The following is an 18,991-nucleotide window of genomic DNA, read 5'->3' on the forward strand; positions in this document are numbered from 1 at the left end:
TGATGTATGGAATGCTTGAATTAATTCTAGCCAGCTGTTCACATTGGAGAAGGGTCAAGACTTATTTACATATGGCTGGGTTCAAAATGAGTGTGGCATGATGTGGAAAATAACAATGGACTGGTATGCGGCACTGAGTAATTACCAGTGCCTGAGAATAATTTAAGCACTCCATCTATCACTTGTTTTATATACTTCAGTGTGTCGTCCCAATAAGGACGGGTATGCCCAGACATGGGTCATGTGCACACTGTGCTTTTAGAACCAACCTAGACCTGGCTGATGAGCCCCAAGTATACTAAAATGGTCTTGGGTTGCTTGTGGTCTTGATTCTTCAGAACATTTTGATCCCCGTCTTTGCATAAGATTCACTACAAAGCCTAGTTCCCAATCTTTCAGTCTTCATCCATATATATATATATATATGAAAGCATACGAACTGTTTAGCAGTCCTTCAATAACAAAAAATATGTACTCTTAAAACATATTTGCTCTTTTTTGTATTGTTGTAATATTCTCATAAGGAGTGGTCCTTTCAGGAAAAAAGAATGTTGCTTTGGTGTAGAGAATTCTAAATGTGGTCTAGCTATTCACAAAGGTACATTTACATGAGTAGATTTACTCAGGTGTACACTTAATTCGGCACATAGTAGTGCCTTTACACTAAAAGTGTAAAGTTGCTATTAGATGCAGATGTATGTTTCACCACCCCCAAAGCAGAGTGTCAAGTTACTACTAGTAACTTTTCACATGTAGGCAGATGTTTCTGGCATTGACAGAAATCTCCCTTTGGTAAAGTATAGGAAAAAATACAAAAGTTTTATTATTATTTAAAAAATATTAAAACATGTAATGTAAAATAGCAATGTAAAGTAACTTGAAATAATTATTATTAACCTGGAGCTAAAAAGAAGTTGCAGAATAATAACACAACAAAGTAAATCTTTACCAAATAATTAAATTAAGTATAGTTATTTAAAATATTGTTAAATGCCCCTTCACTTTCATTTTTCTATTTAATTATTATTTCCTAAATGTTATGAAAATGTAATTATTAAAAAAAATGTAATTAAAATCATTTAATTCTTTAATGTAACATTAATTCTGATGGAAACATCTGCCAGTGGATTCCTCCCCTTGTGAATATTCCCTTGCGTCAGCAACATTCGGAAATTCTTTTTGTAGCTTTGCGCCGACGTGGACGACGTCGCAGTAGCACGGCATCGCGCGTGGCTCCGCTGACGTCACCGACTCCATAATAGGCAACGTCGGCGTGATGACATCAGTTCCCTTTTTGTCCGCATCGTCGACTCTAACGGTTTTCGAGGGATCCTCTGTAGCTGTTGGTAACTTTATTACTGTTATCTGTCTGGTGTCTTCTTGCTTCTTTGTCTCTTGTCGAAGATGTCTACAAAGAAGACCGGTTTCAAGCCGTGCAGGGTGTGCGGAAAGATGATGTTGATTACGGACCTTCACGAAGACTGTATTTGGTGCCTGAGTTCGGACCATGATGTGCAGTGGTGTTCTTCCTGCAAGAAGATGAACCAGAAAGCCCTTCATGAGAGAGAGGAGAAACTTCTGGTGGCCAAATTAAAAGGTAAAAAGGAAAAGAAGACTTCGAGGTCGGGTTCGAGGCGGACGAGGTCGAGATCGAGGTCTCCACGGCGTCGCCTTCGAAGTCGTCATTGGGTCATGCTTCTAGATCAGCAAAAAAGAAGCATAAGAAGAAAAGACATGGATCTCGTCATCATTCTGGAAAAGACTCGGATTCGAGACCGAAGTCGCCTAGGAGGAGACATAGAAAAGATGAAGTATCTCCTTCACCAGAGATTCTGAATCCGGAAGGTGAGGCCACGCCCTTGGAGCCGCCGGAGCATTCACCGGCTCCGGTATCGAATCCCTCTCCGGCTCGAGAAGAAGAAGAGGCTCCTTTACCTGAGGGTTTGATGACTCCGGTTCATCCACCTGTAGAAGAGGAGGCGAATCTGGAGCCTCCACGTGAGCATCCTTACCCGCCCTTTCCAGCTCCAGGTCAAGACCCTACACAGTTTTTGAACGCGATGTATGGCGTCTACTCAAGAGCTTTGTACCCCTCTGGTGCACCGTGAGGTCCCATGGGTCCATTGGCATATAATCTGGGAGTCCCCCATTCTTATGCTCCAGCTCCATTTATGCCAGCGCTGACTCCGCCTTGGCATTTCTCGGGGCCGCCGAGGTCTTCAACACCGATACCGTCGTCACCGGCACCGGTCCAACATCGAGAACATCGCCTGTGCTCCCGGATCCGATCTCTACTCCGACTCCGTCGGAGTCGATCGCGGATCCGACAACGCCGCTCTTGAAGGAGAGATCGAGGCGTGAAGCTCAGCGCCTTATTGAGGAGCGGAGGTATAGAGAGGCTAAAGCTGAAGTCGAAGAAGGTGATCTTCAAGAGGAATTTTTTGATGACTTAAGGGAGGCTAGCGGTTTGGAGCTTTCGCCTGATTGGGAGCTATCTTCTGTTTCAGATGCCCCTTCAAAAGACGTTGCACCATACCATGTGGTCATCAAGAAGGCTGCAGATCTTTTGAATTTAAGCCTGCATACTGCTGAATTCAAATCTAATCTTTTGACAGGAGTCCTCCATTCCCCATCTTCTGTTGTGGAACCATTACTTCCTTTTAATGAGGCTTTGACAGAACCTATATTGGAGGTTTGGAACAGGCCTCTCACAGCTCCTGCAGTTGCTAAGGGGGTTGCGAGAAGGTATAGAGTGGCGCCTGGTGACCCAGATTTTTTATCATCACACCCTTTGCCAGAAAGTTTGGTGATACAGGCAGCCTGTTCAAATAAGTCTGTTGGTGCTTTCCCTCAAGTGCCTGGAGACAAGGAGTCTAAGAAACAAGATCAAACTACGAAGAAAATATTCTCATTGGCGAGTATGGCTCTTAAATCAACTAATGCCACATGCCTTTTGGGGAGATACATACATGCATTAATGGACTCTGTAAAGCAGTTAGCTCCTAACATTCCGGAGGAGGACAGAAAGGATTTTAATGAGGTGTTAGCTGACACACAAGCTGCTGCGCGGCAAGTTATACAAAGCGGACTTGACACTGCTGACTCAGTAGCTAGGGTTATGGGGACTTCTATTGCCCCTAGAAGAGCAGCCTGGTTAAAGTCATCTGGCTTTTCTGCGGATGTTCAAGCAGCCTTAATGGATTTGCCCTTTGATGGTTCTGGTCTTTTTGGCAAAAAGGCTGATGCAGCTTTAAAAAGATTTAAGGACAAGTAGGCACTACTGCCAGATCTTTGGGGTTGCAGTCCAGGGGCACTACGAGTAAAAGATATAGGGGTTTTGGACGTTCCTCCTTTCAACCATACCATCAAACTCACAGCAGCAGCAACAGCAAAATCCGCTGTATAAATCCTACAGGGGCAAGCAAAGAGCTCGTCCTCAAGGACGCCAAGTCTCCTCCTCCTCCTCTTCCTCTTCCTCTTCTCACCCCCCTCCATCTTCAGCTAAGCAGCCCTAGATCCGCCATTCCAGGTCATGCGGGTCCTGTAGGGGGTCGGCTTACCTATTTTCTACGGGATTGGGAATCGGTCACATCGGACCTTTGGGTTCTCAATCTTGTGGAGAATGGGTATGCCCTTCCCTTCCGGGAGTTCCCTCCGAATTATCCTCCTTGCCAGGGTTTTTGCTTGGAGGACCACCTGCTTCTCTTGCAAGAGAAAGTCCTAACACTACTGAAAAAAGGTGCGATAGAGGTGGTTCCAGAGCAGGAAAGGGGTCAGGGATGCTACTCCCGTTATTTCCTGATCCCCAAGAAGGATGATAGACTTCGTCCAATCCTGGATCTCAGGATCTTGAACCTTTTTCTGAAGCAGGAGAAGTTCAAGATGCTCACCCTTGCTCAGGTTCTTCAAGCGCTGATGGAAGAAGACTGGATGGTGTCAATAGACTTGCAGGATGCGTATTTTCACATCCCTATCCTGAAGTCGCACAGGAAGTATCTCCGTTTTACGGTGGGTTTGCAACTTTACCAGTTTGTGGTCCTTCCGTTTGGTCTTACTATGCGCCTCGAGTCTTCACCAAGGTGATGGCTGTGGTGGCGGCACATCTCAGAATGTCAGGGATACCAGTTTTCCCTTATCTGGATGATTGGCTGATCAAAGCAGAATCTCCAGAGACAGTGCTCCATCTGCAAGTCACAACTCAGTTGTTGTACAGGTTGGGTTTTTTTGATAAATGTGCCCAAATCTCACCTGGTGCCCTCCCAGCGCAACCTGTTCATAGGTGCTGTACTGGACACAACTGTATGTCATGCATGCCCTCCTCCTCAAAGGATTCTCGACATACAGGAAATGATTCCTTTATTTTACAATGGAGCGGTCGTTCCAGTCCTGAAGGTCCTTCGTCTGCTCGGTCTGATGGCTTCCTGAATTCTGCTGGTCAACCATGCACGCTGACACATGAGGGCACTCCAGTGGTGCCTCCGCAGGCAGTGGTATCAACACAACGGAGATCTCAGGGAGTCGATCAGGATCTCCAGAGATACTGCAGCGGATCTGTCTTGGTGGAACGTGGAGGGCAATCTGACTCGGGGGAAGCCCTTCCACCTACCTCCATCGGTGACCACGGTGATAACGGATGCATCCACTCTAGGGTGGGGTGCTCATCTGGGGATCTGGAGATCAAGGGTCTTTGGTCTCCAGAGGAAAGGTTGCTTCACATCAACCTTCTAGAGTTGCGGGCGATACGTCTGGCGCTCAAGGCCTTCCTCCCTTACCTTCGCGGTTAGTCGGTTGAAGTCCTGACGGACAACACTACCGCGATGTAGTATGTCAACAAGCAGGGAAGAGTGGGTCGCAGTGTCTCTGCAGAGAGGCTTTGCGTCACTGGTCACTGGTCACTGGTCCTGGGTTCAGGACCATCAGATTTGTCTGATGGCAAATCATCTGGCCGGAGTTCTGAACGTACGTGCAGACAGTCTCAGTCGGCAGTTCTCAGCCGACCACGAGTGAAGGCTTCATCCAGAGGTAGTTTGTCACGTCTTCCGGACGTGGGGAACTCCTCGGGTGGACCTGTTTGCCACTCACGAGAATGCTCACTGCCCGTCATTCTGCAGTCTCTAGTATCTGATGTAGGGAGCTTTGGGGGACGCGTTTCAGTTGAGTTGGGACTCAAAACTCCTTTACGCGTTTCCTCCCATACCCTTGATTCCTCGGGTTCTGAGGAAGATTGGCCAAGAAGGGTGTGGTACACAGATCTTCTCCACCTCTCCTCATGCCTTCCGCTCCGTCTCCCTCTCAGGGCAGTTCTCCTCTCTCAGATGGAGGGGCAGGTTCTACACCCCCACCTCCAGACCTTACATCTTCATGCCTGGAGATTGAACGGGGCAACCTGAATTCCTTTTCTCTCCCACATGATGTGGTGGATGTCATTTTATCGGCCAGGCGTGACTCCACCAAGTCTATTTACTCTTATAAGTGGTCTAAGTTTGTTTCTTGGTGTGGAGAGAAAACCATCGATCCTTTGAGGGCTCGTTTATCTGACATACTTCAGTTTGCGCTTTCTCTGGCTCAGCAAGGGTTTGCTGTAGCTACAGTCAAAGGTTATTTATCGGCATTGTCGGCATTTCTGTTTGCCGGATCAGCCGTCTTTATTCAAATTCCTGTTGTTTTGGGGTTTCTAAAAGGCCTTACGAATACATTTCCTCCTACTCCCTTTTTTGTGCCTCAATGGGACTTGAACCTTGTACTTACTTTCTTGATGGGTTCACCCTTTGAACATTTACACAAGTGTCCTCTGAGACTGTTGTCTTTTAAAACGGTCTTCCTGGTTGCAATTACCTCGGCAAGGAGGGTAAGTGAGCTTCAAGCTCTTAGTTCTAAGCCCCCATTCTTGACCATTTATGCTGAACGAATGGTTTTCAGGACCAGGGCTGCTTTTCTGCCTAAGGTGGTAACTCCCTTTCATCTAGGGCAGTCCGTTACCCTTCCTACCTTCTATCCTCCCCCTCACCCTTCCAAGGAGGAGGAGAGACTTCACCGCTTGGACCCGAAGAGGGTGGTGAGCTTCTACCTGGACAGAACCAGAGACTTCAGAGTGGATGACCAGCTCTTTGTTGGTTTTGTTGGAGCCAGAAGAGGCAAGGCGGTGCACAAGCGCACGCTGTCAAGATGGATGGTCTTGTGTATCAAGATTTGCTACTCTCTGGCGGGTAAGGAACCTCCTGAAGGTTTAAGAGCTCATTCCACTAGAGCAAGGTCTGCTACATCTGCTTTGTCTAGGGGTGTACCTGTAGAGGACATTTGTAGAGCGGTGACTTGGGCCTCCCTCCACACTTTCGCGAAGCATTACTGCTTGGATTCCGAAGTGAGGAGGGACGGCCACTTTGCGCGATCTGTCCTCCAGGATTTTCTGGTTTAGGAGAGTGGACACCCTCCTCCGGGAGAGGGGACTGCTGTGGGACTCTATTCACAAGGTGAGGAATCCACTGGCAGATGTATCCATCAGAAGAACAAGTTACTTACCTTCGGTAACGCTTTTTCTGGTGGATATAGTATCTGCTGTGGATTCCTCACTGGCCCACACCCGCCACCGCGTTGTCCACTCTTCTATACCTAAGTTATTGGCAATGTTTTAATGCATATGTGTTGCTTTCAAAAGTAGTGTGTTATTCTACTTGATTAGCTTCATTGTCTTCACACTGTGTGTTATCTTGACTATTATGTACTGTGTATATATTTCTACTGTGATCGGTCCGTCCGTGTGCCTCGAAGGCACGGAAAAAAGGGCGGAACTGATGTCATCACGCCGACATGGGCCTATTATGGAGTCGGTGACGTCAGCGGTGACGCACGCGATGCCGTGCTACTGTCATGTCGTCCACATCGGCGCAAAGCTACAAAAAGAATTTCCGAATGTTGCTGACACAATGGGATATTCACAAGGTGAGGAATCCACAGGCAGAACCGTATCCACCAGAAAAAGCGTTACCGAAGGAAGTAACGTATTCTTTGTTTACATATGTGTGTGTGTGTGTGTGTATGTATGTGTATATATATATATATATATATATATATATATATATATATATATATATATATATATATAGCGTGTGTATATAATGTATATGTTTTTAAAATTCGAAATAATTTATTTTATTCAATATTATGTCCAATGGGCTGTTTTATTTTAAGTCCCTGTCTCCATTTTAAGTCCCTGTCTCCAATTATTCCTATGGAAGTTTGTTATAGTACATGTGAGTAATTGTGTGGTACTGGATTTACTCAGAGGCTGGGCGGGGGTACTTTTATGACTGCAGCAACTTCAGAGGTGCAGTTTGAGAAACGATGAACCTATTTTGTTGGCGAGTGTTTGTATCTGCAGGTCCCTCCTTAAGCCCCCCCTTACCGCCCTGAATCCTCTCCCATTATGGGCCTGACTACGAGTTTAGGTGGCTTTTATAGACCTTGATAAATAACGAAATGACGTGGTACGTTATTTTCCAGGTGCAATAAATAACACCTACGACGAGTTTAGGTGGAATAACATATGGATTTGGGTGTTTAACACACCAAAATCCGCATGATACAGTAAATACTGTATGTTTTACCCTGGACCTGCCGAAATTTCACGAAGACGGAGTTCTTAAACGCATCTGATTATCACAGGAGTTAGTGCATGGGTCAGATTATTACGAGCAACTCTTAATCAGGCTCTTAGCAGTAAGTAGTCTCCTCTTTCCAGCCAGTTCCCCAGGTTTCTCCTATAGTTACTGCTAGTACGTATACTTACATGTGTCTTACAGTGCTGAGACTTCGGCTACCGGGTGGATAGTTCAGTATGGAAATGATAGGAGAGGCGAAGGTCTCTGCAATTTCATTTTGTAGTGAGTGGTATTAATGAAGTCTTACAAAATTACTACAACTGCAGTTTGGGAAAAGGTCCCTCTGCGGGCATTTCATTAAAATTGCATTTAAAACTGCTTCAAGATCAGTTTGAATATTGAGTATAGATCTAAAGGTAATAAATATGATGAAGAAACCCATGAGCTAATATGTTTACTGGCAAGGAGCTTTCTATACTCCTAAAGCAAAATGGTCTAATAGGAATATCCTTCATTTAAAAATGGCAGGAGTGTATGCCTTTCTTCAGAGCTCGATCTACATTTTGAAAAAAAAGTGAGGCATATAATTTTTGATCCATTCTTGGGATTTGAGCCTCATGCTGCCATATTCCCATGTAGTATTTACGTAAGATGACTGCCAGATAAAGTCAGATGTATACATGAAATCTCATTCCTTGATAGCCCACTATGAGGACGGCCCTTGTTCATGCTTTGATTCTACATTTCTCAAGAGGTTCCAAATGCTATTTACACGTGTCCAACTTTACACTACAGTGAGCTGTTTGCTGAATGTAAAAATTGAAAATATATTCTTGAGATCTTCCCGATGATGTCTAGGCCCCTCTTTTTGCAATGGGAACATACTCTGACAGCTGTGCCTTGAACATAGTCTCAAGAAGCAACGCCCTTAGTTCCAAAGCATGTATCTTGACACCCTCCAAATCTTGTTATCTGAAAGAAACAGGTTAGTATTAGATTCCTTACCTTAGAATATCCCCAGGCGTCAGTCTGGATCCGGAAACTTTTGCGTAGCAGTACCCCTGCGCGTCGGTAGGCGTCGTCTGCAGGCGTCCCCTGCGGCTCCGCGTCGTCGGCGTCGTGCGCCGTGATGACGTCGCTGGAGTATATAGACGCCGCCTCCGCGCGCTGACGTCAGTTCTTCTTTTTCCGCGCCAGTTAGCGCAGATCCGAAGAGCAGTACTCCGGTCTTTTGACCTAGTTTTTGATAACTCTAACTCTAACTTTTTTGGTGCCGGTAGGATGCCTGGGTTTAAAAATTGTGACGGGTGCGACCGCCTGATGTCGGTCACCGACCACCATCGACTCTGCCTCCGGTGCCTGGGCGCGGACCACGACGTCGAGTCCTGCGTTGACTGCCGGGCCTTGACGAGTAAGGCTAGGCGGGAGCGGTCCCGCAAGCTGCTCGAGCTCCGGATGTCGGCCCCGCGTCGAGAGCGGTCCCGGTCCGGCCGGAGGTCGAGGGAGCGGTCGAGAGAACGGTCGCGGAGCCGCCACGAGCGCTCCGGAAGTCGTCACCACTCCTCTGCTTCCTCAGGTAAGCGACACAAGAAGTCGGGGCGTCGTCATCGCACCCCCGACGCTCGCGCGATGCGGCCGGGGGTTCGGGTGGCCCCACCCCCGCGGCTCCGCGTGGGTCGCCGACGCTGCCTGCTCCATACCCGTCGGTCCCTGGGCAAGGCGCATCGCGCGAGGAGATAGAGGAGTTCCTCATGGCCATGAGGGCGCTGTCTCCTCCGACGGGGCCTACGGCGCCTGCGGGCCCGGTGGTCCCGTCCGGGGGCCCGAGCGGTTCGGGCGCTCCTGCACCGACGCCGTCGGGTGCTCCGGCCCCGACGCCGCCGGCGGCTCCGGCCCCGGCGCCGCTGGGCCCTTCAGGGTCGTCGCCGGCTGGTCACCCGGCCTCTCCGGCGTCGATTCCATCGGGGCAACCCGTGGTGCCGCCTCCGCGCGGCGCCGTGACTCCGACGCCGGTTCCGGCCGGCATCGGGGCTCCGGCGCCGGCTCCGGGCGGCGCCACCCCCATTCCCTCTCCAGTTCCGGACACGGAGTCGGACCGGCGTCGCCCGACGCCGAGTCCGGCGCCGATGGGGCCCATTGACCCCGAGGAGCCGGTCTACATCGTCGAGTCTGAGTACGGAGATGATGAAGTTTATGGAGAGGGTTGGGAGGGGTCTGAGGACCCTCTGACACGCGACTGTCAGTACGACGTGGACTGGACAGGTGACTTGGGTGATGCCAGTGGTCTGGACGAATCACCTAACCCTGGTTTTGTCTCGCCTCCCACTGTGGCGTCGGAGGCTGGGGCTGCCTACTCTGTGGTGCTGATGAGGGCTGCCAAGGCCTTGAACCTTGAGCTCCCCGTCGCAAAGGTGAAGCCTAACATCCTCACCGAGGTATTCAAACCGCAGTCATGCCCACAGGAGCCTCTGCTGCCGTTTAATGAAGCCTTGACGGACGTTCTGTTGGGCACGTGGTCCAGGCCCGCTTCAGGTTCGCCTGTTGACAGGAACGTTGCCAGGCGCCACCGTCCGTGCTCGGACGACCCTAAGTTTCTGTCCACCCATCCCACCCCTGAGAGTCTGGTGATCCAGGCCTCCACATCCCAATCCGCATTCCCGTCGGCCCCGCCCGACCGGGAATCAAAGAGGTATGACCAGTTTGGCAAGAAGGTCTTCTCGTCCCTGAGTGCGGGACTGCGGTCTTGCAATACCGCATGCCTCTTGGGCCGCTACACCCACTCCCTGTGGGATACGGTCGCGGAGTGTCTGCCGCAATGCCCGCAGGAGGCCAGACTATGGTTGAAGGCCGGGATGCGGCGAGGTATTCGATCAGGTGTGGTCTTGATACGACCGACTCGCTGGGCAGAGCGATGTCCACGACGGTGGCGATTCGTCGCCACGCCTGGCTGAGATCCGCCAATTTTTCGCCGGATGTCCAGAATGCCTTGATGGACATGCCGTTCGATGGCAGTCGCCTGTTTGGCGACAAAGCGGACAACGCGCTTGAGCGCTTCAAGGACTCTAGGGTCACGGCCAAGTCCTTGGGTCTCTCGACCCAGCGCCAGCAAACGGGTTCGTTTTGCTCCTTTCGTGGCCACGGAAGGGGCGGTCCCACACGTGCTGCCAGCCACGCACCGCAGAACACTTCTCAACGCGGTGGCGGCCGTGGATTCCGCCGTGGTGGCGGTCGGGGACAGCGGCGAGGTCAGGCCACACCTCCCCCCGCAGCAGCCTCCAAATCATCCTAGTCAGAGCTTTCGGGCCCATGTGACGCCAGTGGGTGGCAGGGTTCGCCATCACCACTCCCGCTGGCGCACTATCACCTCGGACAGGTGGGTGCTGCAGCTCGTCCGAAGGGGCTACTCCCTCCCCTTCGAGACCACTCCTCCAGCCATGCCACCGCAGAACCACCGTGTGTCGGGGGACCACTTGACACTTCTGCAGGAGGAAGTTACGGCCCTTTTGGCCAAGGGGGCCATCGAGCGCGTTCCTGGGCCAGAAGTAGGGTGTGGTTGCTACTCCCACTACTTTCTGGTGCCCAAGAAGGACAAGGGGGGCCTGTGTCCTATCTTGGATCTACGGAACGTCAACGGCTTCCTCCGGAAGGAGAAGTTCAAGATGTTGACTTTGGCTCAGGTCTTGGCTGCTCTAGACCCGCGAGACTGGATGGTAGCGTTGGACTTGCAGGGTGCGTATTTTCACATCCCCGTCCTGCCGGCCCACCGGCGTTACCTGCGGTTCACGGTAGGCCACGAGCACTTTCAGTTTATCGTGCTCCCATTCGGCCTTACCAGCGCCCCACGGGTGTTCACGAAAGTGATGGCGGTGGTCGCAGCTCATCTGCGCCGGTTAGGGGTTTCAGTCTTCCCCTACCTCGACGACTGGTTGTTGAAGGCGGGCTCGCCCCAGACAGTCGTCCACCACCTCCAGATGACGGCAGACCTCCTGCACGAGCTGGGGTTTTCCATCAACGTGCCGAAATCACACCTGTGTCCCTCTCAACAGCTCCTTTTCATCGGAGCGATTCTCGACTCTGCGCAGTTTCGGGTTTATCCTCCGGAACGGCGGGTCCGGGATATTCAGGCTTTGATTCCCATCTTTCAGCCGTTATCCCGGGTCTCGGTCAGGTTGACGCTGCGGCTTCTGGGGCTGATGGCCTCCTGCATCCTTCTGGTGCATCACGCCAGGTGGCGGATGCGGGCTCTGCAGTGGGACCTGAAGTTTCAGTGGGCCCAGCATCAGGGCAACCTATCCGACCACGTCCTGATCTCGGAGGGCACTGCGAGACAGTTGCAGTGGTGGCTTACGGACCGCGATTGGGTCAGGGGCAGATCCCTCTCCCTTCCCCAACCGGAGCACGTAGTTGTGACGGACGCGTCCCTCCAGGGCTGGGGAGGCCACTCGGGAGAGGCGGAGATCAGAGGCATCTGGTCTCCGGCGGAGTCCCGGCTCCATATCAACATGTTGGAGCTGCGGGCGATTCGCCTAGCACTGAAGGCATTCCTCCCCTTTGTCAACGGGAGTGTGGTGCAGGTGTTCACGGACAACACCACCGCCATGTGGTACTGCAACAAGCAGGGCGGAGTGGGGTCGTGGACCCTTTGCCAGGAGGCCCTGCGTCTCTGGCAATGGCTGGAACGTCAGGGCGTGACTCTGACGGTTCAACACCTGGCGGGTTCTCTGAACGCCAGGGCGGACGAACTCAGCCGTCGGTGCTCGGTGGATCACGAATGGCGTCTGAACTCGGACGTGGCGAAAGGCCTCTTTCTGCAATGGGGAGAGCCTTGGTTAGATCTATTCGCCACGGAAGAGAACGCGCAATGTCATCGGTTCTGCGCGTTGGAGTTTCCAAGACGGCACTCGCTCGGCGACGCCTTTCGGCGCGAGTGGAGTTGCGGTCTATTGTACGCCTTTCCGCCTATACCACTTCTGCCCAGAGTGCTGAAGAAGATCCGGCGCGACCGGGCCCAAGTTATCCTTGTGGCTCCGGACTGGGCTCGAAGGTACTGGTATCCCGAGCTACTCAGCATGTCAGTCGGTCCCTCGATCCGCCTGCCCCTTCAGGAGGACCTTCTGTCGCAGCAGCAGGGGACGGTCCTCCACCCGAACCTGTCCAGTCTCCACCTCCATGCTTGGAGATTGAGCGGCGACAGTTGAGGCCATTTGACTTGCCTCCTGAAGTCTGTGATGTGATTCTGGCAGCCAGGCGTCCCTCCACAAAGTCGGTATACGCCTGCCGGTAGAACAGATTTGTGGCATGGTGCACAGCAAAGGCTGTGGATCCTCTCTCTGCCCCCCTTTCTGAAGTTCTCCTCTTCCTTCTTTCTCTTGCCCAGCAGGGCTCTGCTCTGGGCACTATCAAGGGCTACCTTTCTGCCCTTTGCGCCTTCTTAAGGCTACCTGATCAGCCATCTTTGTTCAAGTCCCCTATTGTAATGAGATTCTTGAAAGGCATCACGCACATGTATCCTCCTGTTCCGTTCGTGATGCCTCAGTGGGACTTGAACCTGGTTCTGACCTTCTTGATGTGCGCTCCCTTTGAGCCGCTTCATTCCTGTCCTCTCCGTCTTCTCACTTTAAAGACGGCCTTCCTGGTTGCCATCACCTCTGCCAGGAGAGTGAGTGAGCTCCAGGCTCTTTCTGTGAAACCTCCTTTCTTGTCCGTTCATCCTGACAAGGTGGTTCTTAGAACTAGACCTTCTTTCCTGCCCAAAGTAGTTTCTGCTTTTCACATCGGGCAGTCCATCACCTTACCCTCCTTCTTTCCGCCTCCGCATCCTTCAAAAGATGAAGAGCGGCTCCATCGTCTGGACCCAAAACGTGCGCTTTCATTTTATATGGATCGCACACGCCAGTTCCGGGTGGATGACCAACTATTTGTTGGCTACGTGGGTGAGAAGAAGGGACGGGCGGTACAGAAACGAACCATTTCTCGGTGGGTCGTCCTGTGCATCAAAGCATGCTACTCTTTGGCTCGGAAGGAGCCTCCTGTTAGGCTGAGGGCCCATTCCACTCGGGCCACGGCGGCTACTACTGCCCTGGGCCGGGGAGTCCCTTTGCAGGACATTTGCCAGGCGGCTACGTGGGCCTCGCTGCACACCTTTGCGAGGCATTACTGCCTGGACAGTCAAGTCCGGAGGGACGGCTTCTTTGGCCGTTCGGTCCTCCAGGATTTTCTGGTGTAGGATTGTATTGGTTCGCAGACCCACCACCGGGGTTGGTATTGCTGGGGTATCTATTCTAAGGTAAGGAATCTAATACTAACCTGTTTCTTTCAGATGAACAAGTTACTTACCTTCGGTAACGATATATCTGTAAGAAACAGTAGTTAGTATTAGATTCCTTACCGCCCCACCCATCCTCCCCGTTCTGCGAACTGATACCTAGGGTTAAGGACATCCCTTTCAGGGCCCTAGTTTCACATGGCACCAGTGTTGGTTCTCACATGGCTCTGCGTGTTCTGGCGTGGAAAAGCTGTGTGCAAAGAACTGACGTCAGCGCGCGGAGGCGGCGTCTATATACTCCAGCGACGTCATCACGGCGCACGACGCCGACGACGCGGAGCCGCAGGGGACGCCTGCAGACGACGCCTACCGACGCGCAGGGGTACTGCTACGCAAAAGTTTCCGGATCCAGACTGACGCCTGGGGATATTCTAAGGTAAGGAATCTAATACTAACTACTGTTTCTTACAGATATATCGTTACCGAAGGTAAGTAACTTGTTCTTCAAGTCCACATCCTTATGGCTGCAGATGCGGTGGAAGTTCTTCCTCCACAGGAGGACGGGTTAGCATGTTAGTAGCACTCTCACAATTTCCTGGAGAGTAAAAGCCCACCTGGAACTTGAGAGATCTGAAAAAGTTCCTGTGAAATGGAATTGTGGAGTGTCTAGCTGAATAAAATGCTCTCTGGTTTGAGTTGATTCTGATCTTGCACTTTGGAACTAAACAACGAATGCATCCACATCATCATCTTGCCTGTTGACACAATATTTTGGAATTTAATAAGAGACCAGAATGACAAACTGAGCAAAGGTGTTGTCCCCACAAATTAATTTTCACTCAAAAGGCGTTGACGTGGTCTGTGGCAGTAGAGTTTGTCATTGTGAAGTCCATGTACTAGTGCTTCCATACATAAATGACTGACTCATAAAAGCACTTCTAAGTGACAATCACTCTGCATGGTTGTGTTTTTGTGGTAGACTGTGTCCACCCGGAGATGTTTCACCAAGAGTTGGAGACATGTTTTTTGCAGAGGTTATGTTGGACCCAGAGATACAGACCGCAGTTGCCAACAAGAAGGGCTTGCCACCTTCATCTGTACCATTGTCATGTTCAGATTAGAAAGCCCGGTGCCCATAAGATGCTTTATGAGACAAACATGTTCTCCCTTCTACACTATTTATGTTGAATATACCAAAAACTAAATAGATTCTTGATGCATGAATAAACTGTGCTATTATTAGCCAACACCGTGGCATTCATTTTGTAGATATTGCAAGCATGAAATGCAGACTGTATACGTCTGAAATTCAGTCATAATACCAACACGTTAAACAGATCTCTTAAACAGTGCTTTACCAACTAAACTAGTTTAGCTCGGTAAGGTTATTATTGTTTCAGAATCAGCAGCGCCTCAGGAGTTCTCAAAGGGGAAATTCATTACTTGCTGAAAAGGGGATTTTATCTTGATTTGTGCTTAAACCCACAAATTTAACATTCTTTCGAATTATTGGAAGTCTACCTGGAGAGCAACCAGAAATATGCTCTTTTGATCTGGGTGCTAGTTTATAAACTAGTCCTGAAGGGTGTGTGCTTGGACATGTCAAAGATGTTGTAGTTGTGCCAATATTTATGAAAACTACCCTAAATAGTAGGGAACTGTGGCACTATAGACCCATTACAGAACAGCCATAGCAAGATTACGTCGGTAAGTGACGGATTAAAATGTAAACTCCGCTATTTGGCATACAAACATGTGACCTAGCTACATTCAGATTGCCTTTCCTTGGTACTCCCGCACTGCACCCTTAGGAGTGTAGGGGAACACTTTGCATTCCGTGTTGTAAACTAAGTTCTAAGTAAGGCCACCGTTTTTCTTTTATTGCTGCTTAAGCTTGGAATGATTTGCCCGCATAGCTCAGAACTGCTCCACCCCAAAGACGTTTTAAGAAGAAAAAAACTACCTCGTCATTTACTGCTGATTTGTTTGCATTTTTCAAAGAGTTTGTCTCGCCTACTAATAACCCTTACAAGGTCTGCTCAATTAGGAATATAGTAGCATTTACCTACTATTTTAATTAAAAACTGCTCTGGTGACAATGTTTACAGTTGCCACCATGGCTTATGTACATTTCCTCACTACTGTGAGGATGCCAGTTCTAGGATGATGCCACTTCTAGCACACTAGCCCTACAGAACCTTAGAATTTTACATCTTTCAACTTTCTTTAAGCCCATCTTATATGAGGGCCTTCTTTTAACATTTGATTTTGTACCTAGAATCGAAGTGCTGGATGGATCAGAGGAGATACTAACGCACACTTGTCTAAAGGGTCCATAACAAAGACTCTGAGATTAATCAAGCATATGGACTACCATTGTTCCTCTCTCCAGCACTGTGCGAGAACTGGAATAAAAACCACTTTTTTGGCTATTGTTCGATGCCTAAAAGTTGGGAAATACCACATGCATGCTCAAAGCTTCATAAACCATGTGAGAAGGCATGAACACATGAGTATCAGCACTCCTTTGTATTTTTTAACCATGGCCCGTCTGACACCATGGACATTTTGAAAAAGGCATACTCTGCTGTAAAGAACTTGCTGATTCAGGAGAAAAGCTTCCCAAGATAGAGGAAACGTGGGGCTTGTCGTGCAGGTGTGACGTATACAGAACACGACTTTACTTAAATAGTCACAGCAGGCAATGCTGGTCTAGGGATCCTGAAACATTCCGGTCTCTAAGAGCCTTTTCTGTGGTCCAGGCAGCAGGTGCCCTGTTGCAACCCCGCTCTTTCTGGCAGAGCCTGTGGTTGGTAGCAGTGATCATATGCCATGTGGAGTGGTGCTTGAAGACCTCATCTGGTTTTAATTTAGAATTGGTCCACTTTTCTTTTTTCCATTCTGGCCCTTGCCTCTTCCATTTTTCCAATGTATTCTACATTTCACCGCATGACCAGTCTGTCACGCACACCGTAAAGGATGGGGAGAGAAACAGCTGAGAATCCTCTGATTTAGCGTCATAATAACTGCACCCTGTATTATAATCATGTTGGTCCATCGTTGATTGAAGCATCATCACAGAGAGCTCTCCTCTTTGTGATACTGCACTATGTACTAATTGGAACTTTCCATCACATCACTGACTTTAAAGTTCCCTTCACCCTTTTCAATAATTAGAATGTTCCCTCCAATATCAAGAGTGCTATGGAACTGTGCCTAAATTTACCAGTATCATAAACTCCTCCACCTTGTATACCATTGTTAATATTCCTTCACATTCCAGCCCTTGTTGTCCACTGGATCATCTATATTTCACTGCCAGAAAGATCAAATGTTTGGAACTAAACTTGTGTTTTTCAGCTAATATCACATGGTGCCAAAAGGTTTTATTTAGAGGGTTTACAAACGTTGGGTAATTTAACCTGTTTTTAGTCAGTACAATTTTGGGTTTTTGTTGTTGAGAATAGTTTTTGAATGTGTTTCTCAAGTGGTCTCAAAATATTCAGTATTCTGCAGTTCTAGTCTCTGCTGATACCCCCATGAAATAAGGACAACATACTAGAGTTATGTGTGTTCCTCTTCTTTAACAGGTGAACGCTGATGAGAGGTCAACTTGATTGCAGTGGCGGGTAGCTGGTACTCTCATTTTACCAAATCACTGCAAAAAACTACATTTGCACTGACTGACCAGTTGAAAAACAACATTTGATATAAGTCATGCAGCACACGTGGCGTTTCATGTCCTTTGGTGAAATTGCAATGCTAATCTCCCCTTCAGCACTGAAGATTTGCTTGACAGTGGTGCATTCTATGTAATCACGAATTCGTTGGTCGCATATAAAGTGTAGACATCCCCACTACAGCAGTAAGGAGCACAATCATAATAGGACAGTTTGTTATTGGTGAGGTCGTTTTTGGATTTCTAGATCTGGGAACTTATTTCAGACCATTGAAAAGAAAACACTTCTTGTGGCCCCTTCTAGCCCTAAAAAGAGGGGACTGGCTTTCCCCTCCAAATCACTAGAAGCTTGTGGCATTCCACTTTCTGCTCAGACGATTCTCGAGTTACTTGTGTAGCCTTTGGACGATTACAGCAGGCTTTTGGTGTGGTTCCCGAATATCATTGAAGAGTTGGAAACAGTTGATTTCCATGGTGCCATCCTTGGAGATTCATTGGTGCTGCTTACCAAGGCGGGAGTAATCCCCTTCCTATAAGAGCCTCCAGCGCTGCACTCAAACCCTCAGTCCGATAGCACATTTTCTGAACAGGTTATGAAAATGTTCACAGGCTTGTGGTGGGGAAGAAATCTGTCCCACGTGAATAGTTGTCTCTTTTATAGCAGTTTCCCACCCTTGTTAATTCTGTTGAAAAAAGTGCAACAAATTGCTTCATACTTTTTTTAAACTAAGGCAAAATCGTTAATTTATTACTTGAGTTTTGATGTCTGTACTAAGCAGAGCCATTTATTCAAATTACTGAATTATGCACAGAAAAAAATACCCTTTCTGGATTGTTACTCGGGGGTCTGTCTTTGGGAGCAGAGTGGAGCCTCGGAGTTTTAAGATGTGTACAGTTTTTAAAGACTGCCTGACTTTATATTTGATTGATTTATTCCCATGGCCTTTGTAGCTTCAAAATTGGGCAACCGCTTCTCAGGCCTTTCATGGATTCTGATTCGGTTAGCCGCTTCCCAACCCCAGTGTGATTTCGGAATGCAGTAATGTCCTTTTGGTCTATTGGCAGCTTCCATCTAAAGTCCCATCTCACTGGACCCTCTATGCCTTGAGACTGAGGTAGACTCTCCCGAGTTCCTATGTGACTTTGAATTGGGGTAACCTCTTCCCAGTTCCGATGTGATGCCTGAATAGGTTATCCTCTTCCCAGTCCCTTAGTGACTTGAGATTGTGGGTGTACTCTTCCTGTTCACTGTTCCTGAACACACCGTGTTTTTAAGGGGCAGTGTCGCTCATCTTGGTCTAAGAGTCTGCAATGTGCAGGAGTGGGATTTGGCTTAACTTTGATCACATGATTCAGTTCTGATTTTCGCTCACATTCTCCAGATTCATGTTTTTTTGGACTCTTTGCTCTCTGCCTCTTTAGTTTTCTTTTTCAGCCATTCGCCTTTTG

General features: G+C 49.0%; 1 protein-coding gene across 32 annotated transcripts in view; it reads left to right on the forward strand.

The window, feature by feature from the left end:
• CAMK2B (calcium/calmodulin dependent protein kinase II beta) overlaps positions 1-18,991 on the forward strand; it is an 866,219-nt gene that overhangs the window by 718,373 nt on the left and 128,855 nt on the right. The gene's annotated exons all lie outside the window — the stretch shown is intronic.

Source organism: Lissotriton helveticus, chromosome 11 (genome assembly GCF_964261635.1).
Source record: "Lissotriton helveticus chromosome 11, aLisHel1.1, whole genome shotgun sequence".
In the NCBI taxonomy this organism is placed as follows: Eukaryota; Metazoa; Chordata; class Amphibia; order Caudata; family Salamandridae; genus Lissotriton; species Lissotriton helveticus.